The following is a 14,337-nucleotide window of genomic DNA, read 5'->3' on the forward strand; positions in this document are numbered from 1 at the left end:
ACTCCGTTCACTTTATCGCTGAGAAACAGTTTGATTGACAGCAGGTAAGCAACACGCACTTCCGGTTTATTGTCCCTGCCTTTTCCGTCAAATATGTGCGGCCGGGAAGTGCAAAACAAATATACATTTTAGAAAACAAAATTACATATGCCGAAAATAAATTTACAAGTGCTGAAACACTTTTACATATGCCAAAACAAATTTACAAACACTGGGTACCCGAGCACTTGTAAATTTGTTTTTGCTTTTGTTGTAAATTTGTTTTTGTTTTTTTGTAATTTTGTTTTCTGAAATGTAAATTTGTTTTGCACTTCTCGGCCACCGTAAAAATGTGTTCACCATTTTAATTGTAACATTTCACTTAAAAATCCTTGTTTTCTATAACATTTACACAGATTTTTTTTAATGCGATTAATCGCGATTAACTATATGAAATTCTGAGATTAATCGCGATTAAAAATTTTAATCGTTTGACAGCCCTAGTTAAAATACATAAAAAAAATAATAAAATATAAATCACACAAGAAAACAAAACATCTGTCTTTATACTTCAGGTCGTGCCAATCAAACCATCCACCAAAAATAAATAAATCCATAAATCCATCAACTCCGCTCGAGCTGAAAAACCAGCTCTAAAAAGAAGCGATAAATAAAGATTAAAGCCTGGAGTGCCGAGCTGCTACGTTTCCACCGGACGACTTTTAAATCATCATAACATTTGTCTCAGAGGAGCGAAAAATAAAGAGACGGAGCGGCCGTCAGGGAAATCAGGAGCGAACGTGTGATTAGTCAAATGTTTCCTGCCTGGAAAGAGACGTCAACAAGCGACAGCTAATCAACACTGAAACGTTTACGCCGAGCGCTCGGTCTGAACGTGAGGAGGGATTACAGAACACACTGTTACATACGGTCAAAAATATGTGGACACCTTTTTTAACGATCGAGTTCAGGTGTTGCAGCAACACTTTTGCTGTGTAGGATCATCAGTCGCCTTTATGGACTTTGCGAACCTTGACCGACCACTACTTTTTACCTGCATGAGGCGGGTTCATATGGAGAGCCGTATCGCGTACGGAGAGTCTCGCACTGATCCCTGTTATTATTATTATTATTATTATTATTATTATTATTATTATTATTATTATTATTATTATTATTATTAATCAGCATTTATTTTTATTATTATTATTATTATTATTATTATCAGCATTTATTTTATTATTATTATTATTATTATTATTATCAGCATTTATTTTTATTATAATAATAATTATTATTATTATCATCAGCATTTATGTTATTATTATTATTATCATAAGCATTAATGTTATTATTATTATTATTATTATTATTATTATCATCATCATTATTATTATTATTATTATAAGCATTTATGTTATTATTATTCTCATTATTATTAATTATTATTATTATTGTTGTTATTATAAGCATTTATGTTAATATTCTTATTATTCTTATTATTATTATTGTTATTAATTATTATTATTATTATTATTATCAGCATTTATGTTATTATTATTATTATTATTATTATTATTATTATTAATAATAATAATCCCCTCCAGCAATCGTGGTCCCTATAGGGAGCTGAGATTTGAACTCACACTGCGCCACTTGTGTCCTGAATTGGTTTGTTTACAGAAGTTGTAGATTATAGAATTATCTGTTATAGAATTAAAGGAGGGTGAATTTTCTATTCGCCATGATCGCCCGTGCTCCAGACAGAATAGAGACGAGCGTCTGGAGAAAAAAATCCAAATTATTTATCTGTTCTTGTACAGTTTGAGCGTTTGTGTGTCCAGTCGAACAGAGGGAGTCATTAGGCCGCACGTGAGGATGAAAACGGTGAAAACGGAGCGTGCAAACACACGGCGACGCCCACGTTAGGATATCGACCCGCTCTCGGGAGAGCTGACGCACCGGGGGCCCGGCCCCGGTGATTTGTTTGGATGGGATGGTGCTGATTGCTAATTCACGCTAAGCCTTTTTATTCAACGTTAAATCCAAGTTGAAGGGCAGCGATCACCTGCTGAGCCTGTTTACAATGTCACACACCTCCAGTGGTAATCAATGATGGCGGCTTTTAGAAGCTGCCAATCAATAATAATCAGATTTTTGCAAAGCAGATGCACCGCTGGCGTCCCGCGACGCGCTTTAATTACAGAACGACAACAAGTCTGCACGGGCGCAGTCGCTGCTGCCTTCGGTCTGACACTTTACTGGAAAGCCAATAAGTAAAAGTTTGTCCTTCACGTAGCAGGTTATTTCTGACCAAAAGTATCTGGACACCATCCTAATTATTGAGTTCAGGTGTTTCGTTGTATTAAATCAGTTAAATAAAATGAAAATATGTACAGCCTGCACAGAACCCTTAAGAAATAATAATAATAATCATCATCATCATAATAATAAAAATATAAATGCTGATAATAATAATGATAAAAATAACAATATAAATGCTGATAATAATAATAGTAATAATAGTAATAATAATAATAATAATAATAATAATGATAGTAATAATAATAATAGTAATAATAATAATAATCATAATAATATTAATAATATAAATGCTGATTATAATAATAATAATAATAATAGTAATAATAATAATAATAATAATAATAATAATGATAGTAATAATAATAATAATAATGGTAATAATAATAATAATCATAATAATATTAATATTATAAATGCTGATAATAATAATAATAATAACAATAATTTAAATGCTGATGATAATAATATTAATAATATAAATGCTGATAATAATAATAATAATAATAATAGTAATAATAATAATTATAATAATCATAATAATAATAATAATATAAATGCTGATAATAATAATAGTAGTAATAATAATAATAATAGTAACATTTATAATAATAATAATAATAATAATAATAAAATAATAATAATAATAAAATTATAATAAAATTATAAAATAAATTCTGATAATAATAAAAATTACAACAAAAAAAAATAATAATAATAATAAAAAAAATGCTGATAATAATAAAAATAATATGTTGTTGCATATCAACATCAATCTTGGGAACCTGGGTTCGAATCCTGTGTTTATCCGGGTTCAGGAGGGTTTCCACCAGGTAGTCCAATGTCCTCACATTTCCTCACTACAAGCATGCCAGGAGTCGGAGCGACGTCTTCAAAATGCCAGTGAGTGTGAATAAGAGCCCTGTGATGAATGTGTAGCATGTAGCATTTGTAGTGGTTGTGGCTGTGGTTTGAGGTGGCACCAGACCCACCACAACCATGACCAGGATGGAGTGCTGACTGAAGATGAATTAATAAACGAATGTTTTCACTGGGAGACAGAAACGATCAGAACGATGCTTTAGAGAAACAGCGCCACCTGGTGTGTAACATCAATTCTGATGCCAAACACCAGAGCACAGAACATGTTTACATTTAAAAGTGACTTACAGTACTGAGACAGTGTACAGTTACAGTCTGGTACTGGAGGGTCTGTTACTGTACTGGAGGGTCTGTTACTGGTACTGGAGGGTCTGTTACTGTACTGGAGGGTCTGTTACTGTACTGGAGGGTCTGTTACTGGTACTGGAGGGTCTGGTACTGGAGGGTCTGTTACTGTACTGGAGGGTCTGGTACTGGTACTGGAGGGTCTGGTACTGGAGGGTCTGTTACTGTACTGGAGGATCTGTTACTGTACTGGAGGGTCTGGTACTGGAGGGTCTGTTACTGGTACTGGAGGGTCTGTTACTGTACTTGAGGGTCTGTTACTGTACTGGAGGGTCTGTTACTGGTACTGGAGGGTCTGTTACTGGTACTAGAGGGTCTGTTACTGTACTGGAGGGTCTGTTACTGGTACTGGAGGGTCTGGTACTGTACTGGAGGGTTTGGTACTGGAGGGTCTGGTACTGTACTGGAGGGTCTGTTACTGTACTGGAGGGTCTGTAACTGGTACTGGAGGGTCTGTTACTGTACTGGAGGGTCTGGTACTGGAGGGTCTGTTACTGTACTGGAGGGTCTGTTACTGTACTGGAGGGTCTGTTACTGGTACTGGAGGGTCTGGTACTGGAGGGTCTGTTACTGTACTGGAGGGTCTGTTACTGGTACTGGATGGTCTGTTACTGGTACTGGAGGGTCTGTTACTGGTACTGGAGGGTCTGTTACTGTACTGGAGGGTCTGTTACTGTACTGGAGGGTCTGTTACTGGTACTGGAGGGTCTGTTACTGTCTTGGAGGGTCTGTTACTGGTACTGGAGGGTCTGTTACTGTCTTGGAGGGTCTGTTACTGGTACTGGAGGTTCTGTTACTGTACTGGAGGGTCTGTTACTGGTACTGGAGGGTCTGTTACTGGTACTGGAGGGTCTGTTACTGGTACTGGAGGGTTTGTTACTGGTACGGCCTTATTTTAATTTGTAGGGATGGGGGGGGGTTGTGTTTTGTTGGGGGTTTTTTTTGGGGGGGGGGGGGGGGGGGGGGGCTTGTGAACCCTCTACATACACCCATCGAGCACTTTATGAGGTACACCTATGGGTACCACCTAGAACTAGCGCTCACTGGGCTTGTGTTCTTTAAAAAAAGTGGCCAAGAAGCTTTTCAGGATTGAGAAATCCCAACAACAACTCAGCGCGAGCATAATCTGAGCATAATCCACCCACACATCATCTGGGCAGCGGGGTCCGTTAAAAATGAGATGGGCGAGTGTGTTCTCAGTGATCGTATACCCACAACATCACACAGACGACACGTTTAAATTGGCTTGGAAATGAAGAGTGAAGATGTGAAACTACAGCCACACTACCTAGGTCAGACCGTCCCTCAGAACTGTAGAATGGCTAATTTGAAGGCTCGGGTTGAGAAGGGTCTGGCAAGAAAGAACCCAGAACTTAAAGACATGAAGTCAGTGAATTCTGGTCAAAAGTATGTGGACACATCAATATAAGCTCGTTTAGGATCATCCTTCCCATCTATCGGTCATGCAGGTATATAACGTTGGAGGTTTTAGGTTGTACGATCCTCAAAGAAGACTAGATGTCCTCAAAACTCTCAAAAACAATTCGGTCTTCATGTTTGGGTTCCGTCTTTTTGTAGCTTTATATCATAATATCACTTCACTGTGCTCGGCGTTCTTGGGATCAGACGTCCCTCTTTCTAGGAGATGTCGGAACCGAAATGCTTGCAGAGCAGCTTGTTGCCGGGTGCTCACTGTATGACTGTTGTTCCTGCTGCTTTCAGGTCGGCCTGCAACCCATATTAAGTGACTGCCAGATTCGTACTGAGATTCCGGGGGACGATTTGTGGTTCGGTTCGCTTTCACTTGTGGATTACAGTCAGTTGGACCACCAGGGACGTTTTAAGACGGTTGGTGCGTCTCTGTAGCTTTTACCCATCAGGATTTGGGTCATTTTGCTCCCTGAGAACTTCAGGAATAAAATCATCACCATGAGCGCCATAAAAATCACATCATCGGATCATCAGCGGTCCAGCTGGCACAGAACCCGAACCCTTGAGTTTCATTAACTCTCTTTATTTTGTCCCGTCCTTCCCACTGTGTTGCCAGGCGCTGGGCACAGGTGGCACCAGGAGTCTCCCCGGTCTGGCGAGATGAGATCAAAGCCGCGCCAGGGGCCAAACCAGAGGGACGGAGAGTGAGGGAGGTGGCAGATGTGCCCATTGGTCATTATTATCAGCGCTTCGTTTCATCTGTCCGCTGAGTGAGCGATGGCTGACCGCTGCCATCTGGACCGAGAGAGACAGACGGCGTCTCGAACACACACACACACACTTAACGTCCGAGAGACGGTGTCTTACCCGGCAACAGGAGCCATCCTCTTCCTTTAAGACTGAATTATTGGAACACACACGCTACACAGCCATACGTACAAGCTTTTTGAGTGCGTCTGCGGGAATTTGTGCCTCATTTTTAGAGTTTGGTGTGGAGCTGGAATCGGAACTGAGATGTGAGACGGCTAGCGATGGCTGACCGCTGCCATCTGGACCGAGAGAGACAGACGGAGTCTAGAACACACACACACACACACACACACACACACACACTTAACGTCCGAGAGATGGTGTCTTGGAGAGAGATGGAGCCATCCTCTTCCTTTTCTACATTGTTCAGGATTTCTACAACCACCTCCTGGTTTCTACACTCACTGTCCATGTTATCAGCTCCACTTACCATATAGAAGCACCTTGTAGTTTTACAATTACTGACTGTAGTCCATCTGTTTCTCTACATGCTTTGTTACCTCCTTTCACCCTGTTCTTCAATGGTCAGGACCCCCACAGGACCACCACAGAGCAGCTATTATTTAGGTGGTGGATCATTCTCAGCACTGCAGTGACACTGACATGGTGGTGGTGTGTTAGTGTGTGTTGTGCTGGTATGAGTGGATCAGACACAGCAGCGCTGCTGGAGTTTTTAAACACCTCACTGTCCCTGCTGGACTGAGAATAGTCCACCAACCAAAAATATCCAGCCAACAGCGTCCCGTGGGCAGCGTCCTGTGACCACTGATGAAGGTCTAGAAGATGACCGACTCAAACAGCAGCAATAGATGAGCGATCGTCTCTGACTTTACATCTACAAGGTGGACCAACTAGGTAGGAGTGTCTAATAGAGTGGACAGTGAGTGGACGCGGTATTTAAAAACTCCAGCAGCACTGCTGTGTCTGATCCACTCATACCAGCACAACACACACTAACACACCAGCACCATGTCAGTGTCACTGCAGTGCTGAGAATGATCCACCACCTAAATAATACCTGCTCTGTGGTGGTCCTGTGGGGGTCCTGACCATTGAAGAACAGGGTGAAAGGGGGCTAACAAAGCATGCGAGAAACAGATGGACTACAGTCAGTAATTGTAGAACTACAAAGTGCTTCTACACAGCCATAAGTACAAGCTTCTTGAGTGCGTCTGCTGGAATTTGTGCCTCATTCATTGGGGAAAAAAAAGACATGACTTGGAGGTACTTGGCACACAGCTCTGACCTCAGCAACATTGGGATGAATCGGAACTGAGATGTGAGCCGGCTTGGCTGTAGGGTAGTTTGTAGTTTTTATTTGGTTGAGGAATAGAGGACGGACCGGGCGAAGACAGACGGCACAAACTCATTTCCATATAAATTCATTCAAAAAATAAAACGAGGCAAGAAGAATCAGAATGAAGACGGGGACGTCCGGCCCGCCTCTAACGTACAGAGAGGAACGGAGGCGGTGTTGTCATGGTAACTATACAGTTAGAGGATGAGAGGAGAAAACGATCTACATGTAAATGAACCTCGTTCGGCCTCCGAGAGGCGACACGGACGAACTTCTCGCCCCTTCTTTTACGGCCGCTTCCCAAAAATTCAATCAGCTCTCAGGTCGCTAACGTTCCGGCGAGGCGTTTCTTAGCTAATGAGGCGTTACCGCGCGGGACCATCCGCCCAGGGATTCGCCGACGACATCAGGGCCGGGACTCGCTAACGACTGTAGAGGTGGAAGGACATGAAAATCTAGATCCTAGCGCTTAAGAACGGGTGGAATGTGTTTCCCTAGCGGTGGCTTTGACTTGCATTGAAATGAAGAAGAGGTGTCCACATACTTTTGACCATTCAGTACACCATATAGTGCAGTATATGCATCAGATTTAACAAACGATGCAGCTTTTGATGGAATAACTTTCTAACCATCTTCTAACCAGCTGGAGCAGCTTGTTTGTTTACACCCGCACTACATGACCAAAAGTATTTAGACACCTGACCACGAGTGACCTCTGTGTGATCCTTTCAGCTCAGAAGGCTTCTCACAAGAATTCAAAGTATGTCTGTGGGGATTCTTACGACTTACTTAATGACTCCCTGAATCACTTATTGACTCACTCACTTAATCTTACGACTCACTTAATGACTTCCTAAATCACTGAATTACTAATTGAATCACTCAATGAGTCACTCACTTATTCTTACGACTCACTTAATGACTCCCTGAATCACTAATTGAATCACGCACTGAATTACTCACTTATTCTTTACGACTCACTTAATGACTCCCTGAATCACTCATTGAATCACTTAATGACTTCCTGAATCACTCACTGAGTCACTCCCTTATTCATACGACTAACTTATAGACTCCCTGAATCACTAATTGAATCACTCACAGAATCACTCACTTATTCTTACGACTCACTTAATGACTCCCTGAATCACTGAATCACTCATTGAATCACTTAATGACTTCCTGAATCACTCATTGAGTCACTCACTTATTCTTACGACTCACTTAATGACTCCCTGAATCACTAATTGAATCACGCACTGAATTACTCACTTATTCTTTACGACTCAATTAATGACTCCCTGAATCACTGAATCACTCACTAAATCACTTAATGACTTCCTGAATCACTCACTGAGTCACTCCCTTATTCATACGACTCACTTAATGACTCCCTGAATCACTAATTGAATCACTCACAGAATCACTCACTTATTCTTACGACTCACTTAATGACTCCCTGAATCACTCATTGAATCACTTAATGACTTCCTGAATCACTCATTGAGTCACTCACTTATTCTCACGACTCACTTAATGACTCCCTGAATCACTAATTGAATCACGCACTGAATCACTCACTTATTCTTACGACTCACTTAATGCCTTCCTGAACCACTGAATCACTCACTGAATCACTTAATGACTTCATGAATCACTCATTGAGTCACTCACTTATTCTTACGACTCACTTAATGACTCCCTGCATCACTGAATCATTCATTAAATCACTCTTATTTTTATGACTCACTCAATGACTCTCTAAATCATTAATTGAATCACTCACTGAATCACTCATTTATTCTTACGACTCACTTAATGACTCCCTGAATCATTTATTAAATCACGCTTATTCTTATGACTCACTGAACGTCACCTGACCACGAGTGACCTCTGTGTGATCCTTTCGGCTCAGAAGGCTTCTCACAAAAGAATTGGAAGTATGTCTGTGGGGATTTGTGACAGCAGATGACTTGTATGACTGCACACTTATGTTGGTTCATTATGGTTGTTCATCTTAGCTGTAGTCTTTATAGAGCTTTGCTTTGTGCACAAGGGCCTTCCCTAACCTCTTGCTGCACAATTGGAAATGCAAATCAAATAAATGATGGTGATTTTTGGGTTATTAAAATGGCTTTGCTATAAAAATATCGCTCAAGCAGCAGGCAGGAACAGAAATGATGGTGGGTGGCGCCCTCATGCGGCACACAAATGCCTTACACCCGGATTACAATGGAAACCCTGAAGCAGACCACGTGAATGAGATTTATTACATTTTATTTATTAAAACCATTCCAACATTTCACAATTAATCCCTCAATTAATCCCACAATTAATCCAAAATCAAATCATGAAACGACATCACTCCATGTCTGACAGTGAGGAGGATCCCAAAGCAATAAAAACCAACACTTCAGTGCCCGTGATTAACCTTAACTTCCACTGTATTTATCTTAAAATTAAACCAGAACACACTCAAACCACATACAAAACAATATATGACCAAGAGCATTCGGGCTGGACGATGAGGCCCGGCTCACAATCAACATTCCGATTCATTCAACATCCCTAAATTGTTTAATAACCTTCAGGTCATCTGATTTTCTTCACATGTACCCCTTATTTACGGGCATTGAGCAGTCATGTAAAAATTAGAAGGGGCGTCCATGCAGTTTTGGCCAAATGATGTGCTTTAGGGACCAGTGACCAAAAATGTTCCATGATGTTATTATTACTTTTACTATTAGTATTGTGAAAGCCTTCAAAGAGTCGTTTATTTGCATGGACAATCTGATTCCTTCATCTTTAATAACTGTTTCAACCTGATCAGGGTCGCTGTGGGTCAGATGCCTACCTAGAAACACTGGCCACAAGTCAGGAAAGCAACCTGGGCAAGGCATCAATCCCATCACCCACAATGACTTGATGATTGACTCATTAAATGACTCCCTGAATCACTCCCTGAATCACTCACTTATTCTTACGACTCACTTAGTGACTCGCTGTATCATCTAATCACTCACTTAATGACTCACTGAATCACTAATTGAATCACTCATTTATTCTTACGACTCACTTAATGATTCCTTGAATAACTGAATCACTCACTTATTCTTACGACTCACTTAATGACTCCCTGAATCATTGAATCACTTACTTATTCCTACGACTCACTTAATGACTCCCTGAATCATTGAATCACTTACTTTTACTTATTTTTATGACTCAGTGACTCCCTGAATCACTTACTTATACTTATTTTTACGACTCAATGACTCCCTGAATCACTCTCTGAATCACTAATTCTTACGACTCAATGAATGACTTTCTTATTAAGCTCGGTTGAAGTCACACGACTTTGAAGTATGTCTGTGGGAATTTGTTATGATTTGTAATGACTCCCTGAATCATTACATCATCGGCCAGTGATAGCTTAGTGGTTAAGGTACTGGACTAGTAAACAGAAGGTTCCCGGTTCAAGCCCCGCTTACCACCAAGTTGCCACTGTTGGGTCCCTGAGCAAGGCCCTTAATACTCAATTGCTCATTGTGTAAGTCGCTTTGGATAAAAGCGTCTGCTAAATGCTGAAAATGTAAATGTAAATGAATCACTCATTGAATGACCCTTATTTTTATGACTCAATGACTCCCTGAATCACTCACTTATTCTTACGACTCACTTGCGCGCGTGTGAAGGTCATGTAAATGTCTTCAGAGTCGCTATTAAACGTCAACATTCTGTTGTAGCCAATCAGACTTATTTATTATTATTATTATTTCATTCCATAAAGTGGAAAAAACAACAACAAGAAGTATAAAATCAGACACATTACCAGTTACACTATGTGGTCAAAAGTATTCGGACACCTGAGCGTGAATTAAATATCAAATGCTGTTAAAACAGAGCGACGGCTATGTGATCTTTTCAGCTAAAACAACAGCCGGTCTGCTGAGAAGGGTTTCTGCACAGATTTTGAAGTATGTCTGTGGGAATTTGTAGCCCATCAGTAGTACAAAAGAGCATCAAGAAAGCCTGAGTTGAAGTCACATGACTTTGAAGTATGTCTGTGGGAATTTGTAGCCCAGTTGAAGTCACAGGACTTTGAAGTATGTCTGTGGGAATTTGTACCCCAGTTGAAGTCACAGGACTTTGAAGTATGTCTGTGGGAATTTGTACTCTAGTTGAAGTCACAAGACTTTGAAGTATGTCTGTGGGAATTTGTAGCCCAGTTGAAGTCACAGGACTTTGAAGTATGTCTGTGGGAATTTGTACCCCAGTTGAAGTCATAAGATTTTCAAGTATGTCTGTGGGAATTTGTACCCCAGTTGAAGTCACAGGACTTTGAAGTATGTCTGTGGGAATTTGTACCCCAGTTGAAGTCACAGGATTTTGAAGTATGTCTGTGGGAATTTGTACCCCAGTTGAAGTCATAAGATTTTGAAGTATGTCTGTGGGAATTTGTACCCCAGTTGAAGTCATAAGATTTTGAAGTATGTCTGTGGGAATTTGTACCCCAGTTGAAGTCATAAGATTTTGAAGTATGTCTGTGGGAATTTGTACCCCAGTTGAAGTCACAAGACTTTGAAGTATGTCTGTGGGAATTTGTACCCCAGTTGAAGTCACATGACTTTGAAGTATGTCTGTGGGAATTTGTACCCCAGTTGAAGTCACAAAACTTTGAAGTATGTCTGTGGGAATTTGTACCCCAGTTTAAGTCACAGGACTTTGAAGTTTGTCTGTGGGAATTTGTACCCCAGTTGAAGTCACATGACTTTGAAGTATGTCTGTGGGAATTTGTACCCCAGTTGAAGTCACAGGACTTGGAAGTATGTCTGTGGGAATTTATACCCCAGTTGAAGTCATAAGATTTTCAAGTATGTCTGTGGGAATTTGTAGCACAGTTGAAGTCATTAAGATTTTGAAGTATGTCTGTGGGAATTTGTAGCCCAGTTGAAGTCACAAAACTTTGAAGTATGTCTGTGGGAATTTGTACCCCAGTTGAAGTCACATGACTTTGAAGTATGTCTGTGGGAATTTGTACCCCAGTTGAAGTCACATGACTTTGAAGTATGTCTGTGGGAATTTGTACCCCAGTTGAAGTCACAGGACTTTGAAGTATGTCTGTGGGAATTTGTACTCTAGTTGAAGTCACAAGACTTTGAAGTATGTCTGTGGGAATTTGTAGCCCAGTTGAAGTCACAGGACTTTGAAGTATGTCTGTGGGAATTTGTACCCCAGTTGAAGTCATAAGATTTTCAAGTATGTCTGTGGGAATTTGTACCCCAGTTGAAGTCACAGGACTTTGAAGTATGTCTGTGGGAATTTGTACCCCAGTTGAAGTCACAGGATTTTGAAGTATGTCTGTGGGAATTTGTACCCCAGTTGAAGTCATAAGATTTTGAAGTATGTCTGTGGGAATTTGTACCCCAGTTGAAGTCATAAGATTTTGAAGTATGTCTGTGGGAATTTGTACCCCAGTTGAAGTCATAAGATTTTGAAGTATGTCTGTGGGAATTTGTACCCCAGTTGAAGTCACAAGACTTTGAAGTATGTCTGTGGGAATTTGTACCCCAGTTGAAGTCACAGGACTTTGAAGTATGTCTGTGGGAATTTGTACCCCAGTTGAAGTCACATGACTTTGAAGTATGTCTGTGGGAATTTGTACCCCAGTTGAAGTCACAAGACTTTGAAGTATGTCTGTGGGAATTTGTACCCCAGTTGAAGTCACAGGACTTTGAAGTATGTCTGTGGGAATTTGTACCCCAGTTGAAGTCACATGACTTTGAAGTATGTCTGTGGGAATTTGTACCCCAGTTGAAGTCACATGACTTTGAAGTATGTCTGTGGGAATTTGTAGCCTAGTTGAAGTCACAAGACTTTGAAGTATGTCTGTGGGAATTTGTACCCCAGTTGAAGTCACAGGACTTTGAAGTATGTCTGTGGGAATTTGTACCCCAGTTGAAGTCACAGGACTTTGAAGTATGTCTGTGGGAATTTGTAGCCTAGTTGAAGTCACAAGACTTTGAAGTATGTCTGTGGGAATTTGTACCCCAGTTGAAGTCACAGGACTTTGAAGTATGTCTGTGGGAATTTGTACTCTAGTTGAAGTCACAAGACTTTGAAGTATGTCTGTGGGAATTTGTACCCCAGTTGAAGTCACAGGACTTGGAAGTATGTCTGTGGGAATTTGTACCCCAGTTGAAGTCATAAGATTTTCAAGTATGTCTGTGGGAATTTGTAGCACAGTTGAAGTCATTAAGATTTTGAAGTATGTCTGTGGGAATTTGTAGCCCAGTTGAAGTCACAAAACTTTGAAGTATGTCTGTGGGAATTTGTACCCCAGTTTAAGTCACAGGACTTTGAAGTTTGTCTGTGGGAATTTGTACCCCAGTTGAAGTCACATGACTTTGAAGTATGTCTGTGGGAATTTGTACCCCAGTTGAAGTCACATGACTGAAGTATGTCTGTGGGAATTTGTACCCCAGTTGAAGTCACATGACTTTGAAGTATGTCTGTGGGAATTTGTACCCCAGTTGAAGTCACATGACTTTGAAGTATGTCTGTGGGAATTTGTACCCCAGTTGAAGTCACAAGATTTTGAAGTATGTCTGTGGGAATTTGTACCCCAGTTGAAGTCACAAGATTTTGAAGTATGTCTGTGGGAATTTGTACCCCAGTTGAAGTCACAGGACTTTGAAGTATGTCTGTGGGAATTTGTACCCCAGTTGAAGTCATAAGATTTTGAAGTATGTCTGTGGGAATTTGTACCCCAGTTGAAGTCACAGGACTTTGAAGTATGTCTGTGGGAATTTGTACCCCAGTTGAAGTCACAGGACTTTGAAGTATGTCTGTGGGAATTTGTAGCCCAGTTGAAGTCACAAGACTTTGAAGTATGTCTGTGGGAATTTGTAGCCTAGTTGAATCCACAGGATTTTGAAGTATGTCTGTGGGAATTTGTAGCCTAGTTAAAGTCATTAAGGCTTTGAAGTATGTCTGTGGGAATTTGTACCCCAGTTGAAGTCATAAGATTTTGAAGTATGTCTGTGGGAATTTGTACCCCATCAGTACCCTAGTTAAAGTCACATGACTTTGAAGTATGTCTGTGGGAATTTGTAGCCTAGTTGAAGTCACAGGACTTTGAAGTATGTCTGTGGGAATTTGTAGCCCATCAGTAGTACAAAAGAGCATTTGTATGGCTGGGCACTGATGTCAGTCAAGAAAGCCTTGGTTAAAGTCAGAAGGCTTTGAAGTATATCTGTGGGAATTTGTAG

The sequence above is a fragment of the Trichomycterus rosablanca genome, chromosome 4 (genome assembly GCF_030014385.1).
Source record: "Trichomycterus rosablanca isolate fTriRos1 chromosome 4, fTriRos1.hap1, whole genome shotgun sequence".
NCBI classification, from domain to species: Eukaryota; Metazoa; Chordata; class Actinopteri; order Siluriformes; family Trichomycteridae; genus Trichomycterus; species Trichomycterus rosablanca.